The following is an 8,532-nucleotide window of genomic DNA, read 5'->3' on the forward strand; positions in this document are numbered from 1 at the left end:
TTTTGGTATTGAATTATCACATGAAATCCCATGGCTATGTACAGTTATGGATAATAATTTTTAATAATTAAAAATATTTGTAATCTGATTTCATCCTATGAGATGTATTATGAATTGCCCCACAAATATGTCGGAGACCGGAAGCCGAGGTTTGGGGAGAAATTATTAATTGATTGTGTGTTCAGCTCCTTATTTGTTTCTTCTGTTTTCACAAGCTCAAGTATTTTATTTCAGGGTTCAATGCATGCATCTTTCCTGCTTTTTAGGTTGACCTTAATTGAAGTAGATAGGACACAGAGGAAATGCAAGTCTAAAGAAACCCTTTGGAAGAGAAAGATTTCTTTTCAAAGGCATTTCAATCTAAAGGTAAAGAATGAAATTTTCTCTAATAGGGCTCTGCAAAATGCACCTGTCCAAGACTGCCAGGAACCCTGAGAAGCCCTTAAAGTCGGCTGACAACACATTCATCCGATGCTGCGTTTCTGTATTTTGTAAACATAGGTCCATGGAACTTGAAAAGTTTTAAATTTTACCCTTTGCTACAAATAGAGACTTTGATTTGACTATTAGCCAGTAAACAAGGAGTGTGATTTGAACCTCATAGTATTGGGAATGATTTGTCGTGTGGCACTCTGAAAGCTGGGAAGTGGGGTGCTTTTTACCTCTGAAAGATCTCTTTCTAGCCCCCTTACATTTATTTCCATAGGACGGCAGTGGAGGAGGCTGACGTGGCTGTTACTCTATTCTATTGCTGATACGGAGACAAGGGAGCAAACAGAGAGAGCGAGATCTCTGATATCACAAACTTCCCATGGAAACATTGGAGCTAAGTGAACGTCATGGCACAAAACTCACTATTTATGCCCGTGAATAAAATAAAAGCGAAACAGGTTGGTTTTGCAGTAAAATGAACACACTCTTCATTTTATATGGCAGATGGTTGTGCTTTGTCTTAAGGACCCAGAAGAGCAGCATTGTGTTGATTTGTTTAGTGGGTGGCTAGTGGAATTAGGAAGACAGCAAATCAAGGTGAAAACCTTGAAGGAATTTAGTAAGCCAAAGCGATTTTAAACAAAGAGAAGGACAAAAGGTTACACTAAGAATGCATGCATGGTTTGGTTAAAAAGCTGATAGGAAAGAAATATAAGCCTACACCTCTCCGAAATATAGAAAATGCCAAAAGTGAGAGGAGCTTGCTACCTTGAACTATAAATTGGAGAAGTAAAGTAAAAACAAGAAAAGTTTGAACAACACATCGAGAATTCTTGTTAATTGTCAGGAGTATTAGATTTGTTGGGTGGGTGCCCAGAGGAATCTCTGAAGTTATTTGAAACCTCTCTGAACAAAGCCATGGACATTGTATTGTGAAGTACAAGATTTAATGGCGAGAGGGGAAGCCGGGATCAGTGACGAGGACTTTTCCAGCTCTAATTTCTACTAGTCCATAGTTCTGTGAAGAATAGTTGCTAAATTGCTTGCTCAGCCCAGACAAATAGAACCCAACATAAGAACAAAACCTCAGACAAAACAATAAAGTCAGCCAAAATTGAATCACGCCCCTAAAAAAAAAAAATCCCTAAACCTTGCATCATACACTAAAGATGACAAATTTAGACACTGGCTGTCTGCCCAGAAGAATAAATTCCAAAAGACAGGATCCCTAACTGAGCAAGCCCAACAGACAGGTTGGGAGAGTTTCACAGGCTTGCAAAACTTACCTGATTAAAAACTACAGCAGGGTAGATAGTGACAGAGGAAAGAAACATAGATCCAGAACCTCCTTTCTCCACGAATTAATTCGCTCATTCATTGCGTGAGAGAGTATCGGGTGCCTACTATCTGCCAGTCACTACCCTAGGACTGAGCACGTGAGTAAATAAAACAGACAAGAACATCATCCTTTTGGAGTTTGCATTTGTTTTTTGGTGTGAGGAACAGTAAACCATCAACATGACCTGCCACACCTTCAGTTAGGAGGTAGTCATGGGGCCGGGAGTATGTAACTATAGAGACCAGAACTCCATGGTGGCTTGGGAAAGGGCCTGAGCAAGACTGGAAGTAAACTGCAGAGACAGTCAAAGACATTTTAAGGAAGAACATTCCAAAAAAAAAAAAAAAAAAAAAAAAAAGACACCCCTCCCCCAGCCTGCTGTATTTCAGGAACATGAATGAGGCCACTGTGGGGAGAAGGTTAAGAAGTCAAGTCAGAGATGCTCTCTAGGGTGTGACAATGATTGTCTTTTTCTCTCAGTAAGCTTCCCAAAACTTTTTGCTTTGAAAATATGAAAAGCTTAGTAACCACATTGTTTTGCAATTGATGAGATGTCGCCCTCCGGAACTACTCATGTGGTGCTACTATGTGTCCAGTCGGAGTGTTCAAGGGGTGATGCTTAACAATGTGACCTAGCATCGTGGGGTGCTAGTATAGCCAGGTGTCCTAAAGTGTCTGCTGCTGACATTGTTGGAGGGATCATAAGTATTAAAACTCGAAATGTGTGCTGTTTTTTTGAATGAAAATAAGAAAGTATCTAACTTTGCATGTAACCCTTGTTTGTGCATAGATTGAGTGTATGTTTGCTGTAATAAGATTCCATTGGCAATTCTAATATAGGTCCATTATCTTCATAAACCTATTTTTACTGAGGCTTTGGCAAACATTTAAAGGTAGCTGGGAACTTAAAAACATCAATTTAGGAAACAGAATAAGTTTGATTGTGAGACGCAATAAGAGATGGTAGATTTTTTTTTTCCAGACATTTAAAAGATAGCTATTGAATAAGGTAGAAAAATAACTGTTAGTGTTCATTAGTTAATTGAAAAAAAAGTTTAAGTGTCTGATGTGTTCTAGACAGAATCCATTAGACATGCAAATACAGCAGTAAGCAACACATGACAGCCCCGGGTGTAATATGTGACTTAACATTCTTTTCAGGCAGGTCACTGGGCTATTCCTTGTCACAAAATATATACTAAGGAGGTGATTCGATTCAGGTTTATACACAGTCTATTAGCACCTGTTAAGATGGCCGGGAAACAACTCATGGCTAGCTACCTCTGGCCAATTTCTCGGGCACAGCCGACGTCTCTGAATATTGAAGACTTTCAGAAGAAGAAACCAGCACAGGTTTGAATCAAACTTCTGCTGTTCTGTAGGACAGTCTCAGTGACAGGAGACTAGACAGCGAGCAACTGAAATTTGATGATTCCAAGTAGAGGCACACGTCCAAACGCACTGCATTTTGACTGATTGAAGGTTTAATGTGAAAAAATAGGGTATAAATATATCAAAAATGTGTATTGATTATGTGTAGAAATGATAATTTTGATACATTGGGTTGAATAAAATATACTTAAATTTGTTCTCTTTTGAACTTTCTAAAACTGTGACGACAAGAAAATACAAGTGTATGCCTGTGACTCACTTTGTGCTGTGCTAGAGGATCGCCATTCATGCCCCAGATCAGCTTAGCACCAATGTGTAAGTGGTGCCATTAGTAACTGCTCATTAAACGTCCGGCCTTTGTCAAGCACACCCCCTGTGTTAAAACATTTGATCTTCACAATAACCCTGCAAGGAACTATTTTTCCAGATGAATAAGTGAAGACATAGAAAGGTCAAGAAATTTGCCAAAGGCTGCGCATGTAGTGAGTGGAAGAACAATTATGTTTGAAGGACTGTCACTAAACCACTGGCTCTGGAAGCTGAGTGAGCATCAGAGTCACCTGGAGCGCTTGCTAAAGCACCACTGAGCCCAGCCCTGGGGGCTCTGACTCAGGAGCTGGGTGTAACCTGAGAATGTACATCTCTAAACTTGCTTCTGGGTAAGGCTGGTATCGCTGCTGCGCTGCAGACCAGGGTTTGAGAAGCGCTGAGCAGCAGATCTCCACCTCATGCCCCTCCCTCTTCATGAAGTCGTGGCTCCTCCTAATAGTAGTAATGCTTTTCTTAAAGTGCACACAGTCCAAATAGACTGACATGGCATTCAAGTCTCCATTTTCAAGTGTACAACTCATGATTTTTACTCTATTTGCAACTCTGCAACCCCTGTCACCAATTCTAAAACATTTCTGTTACTCCAGAGAAATCATGTAATGTATATGACATGCCCTTTGTCTTCTTTAACTTCTTTACCCAACATGTTAAAGTATATATCAATATATTTTTTCCATACACACACACACACACACACACACACACACACACACACACACACACACACAAATATATTATATTTTGTTGGTTCTTCAGTTTATGGACATTTTCGCAGTGTCTATATTTTGACTATTTTGAATTTTTATTGACAAACGTTTTCATTGCTCTTGGGATGTAACTATGAGAAGATCTGGTATGTTACTTACATATCTGTTTCTGTGATACAATGTCATAACCAGAGGCAACTTAAAGTAGTTTATTTTGGTTTGTGGTTATGGTGGGATACTACGAGTCAGCCGTGTTGGGGAGTTATGGCAGCGAAAGGCAGGAGCAGAAAATGGAGAGTGTGTGTCTTCTACTAGGAGCAGAGATGGAACAGTGAGAAAGGTAAGCATAAATACCCACAGTTCCCATCAGTGATGTACTTCATCTAGTAAGGCCACACCTCCAAAACCTTCCCAAACAGCATGGCCAACATTGGACCAATGTTTAGATACTGGAACCCTTGGAAGACATTTCTTACTTATTTCACTGCATATAGCAAAGATGAAGCCATCACTTTTATGGCAATGTGTTCACACCCTTAAAAGACCTTTCGGAATGTTTGTAAAGGGCTGCACCATTTTGTACGGCTATCAGCAGTGTATGAGGATTCCATTTTTCCTGAGGCTTGGCATTGGCCTTTTTTTATTTAATGGTCATATTAATAGTTGAAGAGTTGTTTCACTTTGGCTTTGATCTTCATTTTCTTTGGTGACTAAATACATGTTGTGTCTTCTTTATTTGCTAGCTGGCTCACAAGATACATATACATGTACATATATGATCTATCTATCTATCTATCTATATATATATATATACACACACACATACACACACACATACACACATATATTGGGATTAAAGGCATATGCCACCACACCTGGCCAATGAGTTTATTATATATTCTGCACATAAATTCCTTATCAGACATAATTTACAATAATTTTATTCATTCTAAGAGTTACCCTTTACCCATATGACAGTGTCCTTTGAAGCAAAAAAGAAATATAAGGTTGATGAAATGCAACTATCTAATTTTCTTTCTTCTAGTAAGTATGGGTCATGGGTCCCATTAAAAACCATTGTGTAATCCAGAGTCACAGAGATTTATACCTGATGTTTTCTAGTGAGGAAATATGATTCTCACACCAAGATCTATCATCTGTTTGGGGTTAAACTTTGTTCATGGTGTGAAATAAGAGTCCAGTCCCATTCATTTTTATATGGATATCAAGTTGTCCTAGCATTATTTCTTGATTATAAGATCGATTTAAACTTTAGGTAAGAATGTTTAATGGGCTGCATTAATTAATATTTCATTTATACAAATTATACACTTTTCCTCTCCACATGGTTGACTACTTCTAGAAAATCTTTTTAATCACTATAATTACAACAGAATAAATGTCTTCTGAATTAAAACTCCAGGTTAGTAATGAATGACCATAAATAGGCTTGAGCAACTCCACGCTGCCATTTACTGTTATGGTATACAAAGTACTAAGATCTTAACATTACATCATTCAGTATTAGTTCTCTATACAGTTATAGAAGGCTAGACAAGAGGGTGTTTATCATAAATGATGCTGCTTTTTTGATTTAATAATTTAATAATGACATTTTATTGTTGCCTGTGCTGATACAACCTGTCTTACTTATGCTAGACATCCAAAATAGAAACATGGAGAATTATTTCTTATATATTAATTATATATTCTTATAATTATTTGATAGACTTGGTATATGAAAAACTGTGGAAAATAAGTTTTAAGCAATAAAAAAAAAAAAGACAAGCTCTGCCCAGGTGCAACTCGCAGCAACTAGTAAATTATATATAAGGAAATATCCTTTCCTGAGGAAGTCAGGCAAACAGAATATAAAACAACAAGGGCATTATTGAAATGTTGTAAGATGGTTGTAATGAGAATTAAAAATATAAACATTTTAATGTATGGATACATCTGGCCTCCATAAAAATATGAATTGTAAGGTAAGGGCTTTTTGTTATGTCCCCAAACTAAAGGCATTGTCAGACTTATGACAGGAAAATTCAGGCTCCTGGATGGACATAACCCTAGGTACCACAATTAGAAGAAGAGTTGTAAGTAAGCCATCTCAATTTTAAAACCATATCCCTTTCTTTATTTTCACTTATGCCTATTGCTATCCTGAGATTATTTGTAAAGCTGGTAGCTGGGGAGAAGAAAAACTGACCTTCTTAGACTTAGGACCAGAGCTTGTCGACTATTCTGACTTTGCAGAGCAAATGGAAGTGCAAACACAGAATGAGCTATTGATCGAAGGAACAGATGAGGGAGGACATATAGCTGAATGCCGAGTGCCAGCAACACTGCTGATTAAGGTACTGGTAATGAAATTGCAAAGTCTTAGGTCCTTATGAATGTACTTCAGAGACATGTGTGTACTCAATGAGTTCTGGTAACTCTCATCAGTAGAATGACAGAAACAGGCAGAGAAAAAATAAGTCATTTATTCTCTGTTTTCAGTATATTGACTCACACTCTAGCAATCTTTTGGAGGGGCATTATTATCCCAGTGATATAATCCAGAGGGTGTGGTTCCTGTGCTGTAAAAATGCCCACCAAATTTGGTAGTATACTCCTGAAACTTACCCAAACTGAAACGTTGTCCACGAATAGCAAGCTAATCAGTTTTTCTTTATTATCTATTCTGAGCTTCACATTTATGAACAAGGAATAAAAGCCAAAGGTGTCATCCTCCAGCTGCAGGCTGGAAGACTACCTGAAAGAATTTACATAGATTCTTTTAAAGCTTTTAAAAAATGTCCCCATACTTATTACCATCTATCTTATCAGGTGTCAGCGTTCCTATGGTATAGAACTTCTAAACCAGAAATGCTGTGCATTTCTCTACAGTTAACAGCAGCCCATTTTAGAGATGAACAGGGAATGGAGCTTGGGGATACAAGCAGTACATCAGTAAAAAGAAAGGATAAACAAAGAAAGGGGGACCTGGTCTACAACCCCAAGTCATAAAGCATTTGAGTTCAAGCATAAAGTCCAATGAATTAATGCATCATGCAATTCTTCTGAGTAACCACCATGAGTCAGGTTTTCATCACCATGAGTTCTTGGGACCCATCCAAGGGAAGAGAGACACTTAGCTATTACCTTGGGTCAGAGAATGGATCTACTAGGTTCTTTTGCGTAGCATGCCTGTCTTCCTTTCTTATGGGCAAAACCCCATAAGCTAACAGAACACAAGTGGTGGCCTTACTCCACTCTGTCTACCTAGTTCCTGGTATAGGCACAACCTCTCCTTTGAGGACCTGGCATCATGCTTGCTATGTTGTGAGTCCTCTGGTTACATGTGCAGTGGTTTTGCACATAAGATTGTTCCTGACTTGAATGACTCATTTTACATCACACCACTTTAGGAGATGGAGCAATTGTGTGCTAATATGGACGACCCCAAGATAAGGGCATAAACCTGGATTTACAAACACCCAGCACCTAGAATCTTATAATTAAAAATATATGTGTATGTTTAGGATATTAGAGAAGTTGGCTTATTCTAATTCTGGTCCTAATTCCAGCAACAAAACCCAACCAACCAACCAACCAACCAACCAACTAACCAACCAAACAAACAAACAACTAAACAAAATCAACAACCACCCCCCCATATCCTGGGCTGATCCGGTCTGCACATGTGGTGGCCCGTATGTCTTCTTCCTAAGCAATCACTGCCCTTGCCTTGGAACATTATAGCCAGGTTGGCAAGGATATAACATGGAGGGGCTGATTCATCAAACATAGACTTGTACATCTGGGTCACACTGTGTCCTGAATTTTGAGAACACTGCAGGAGTCTGGGTGTGGACTGTCTGTGCAAGTCTGCCCCCCAGCTTGTGTCAGCATATTTTGGTATTTGGGCAAGGTTAGAGTTTGTGCTCATTTGTAAGAAAAACAGTTTTGTTATTCAGAAGCCAATCAAATCTGGCCAGTGTTTGAGCATTATTTGAAAAGCTGTGTTGTGAGAAAGCTAAACCAGCCACAATTCTTTTTGTGAACTATGTATTAGCTCATGAAGCTTGACAAGACTACTCCAAGGAAGGATTTGATCTATTTTACAAATTTACAAATGACTCTTTTTTTTCCCAATTTCAGGAATACTTTTACTAAAAAGTTACAATTTTCAATAAGATTAGGTTTGCTAGTCTAATCTTAACCGATCAAGTTTTCTTTTCAATCTGCATACAATTTTAATTAATTTTACTTTTAGATGAATTTTAAATAAAATAAAATTAAATTAAAAACTTAAAATTTCAAGAACAAAGCTAAAGAAGTTAGAGA

This window comes from Micromys minutus, assembly GCF_963924665.1.
Source record: "Micromys minutus genome assembly, chromosome: 23".
In the NCBI taxonomy this organism is placed as follows: Eukaryota; Metazoa; Chordata; class Mammalia; order Rodentia; family Muridae; genus Micromys; species Micromys minutus.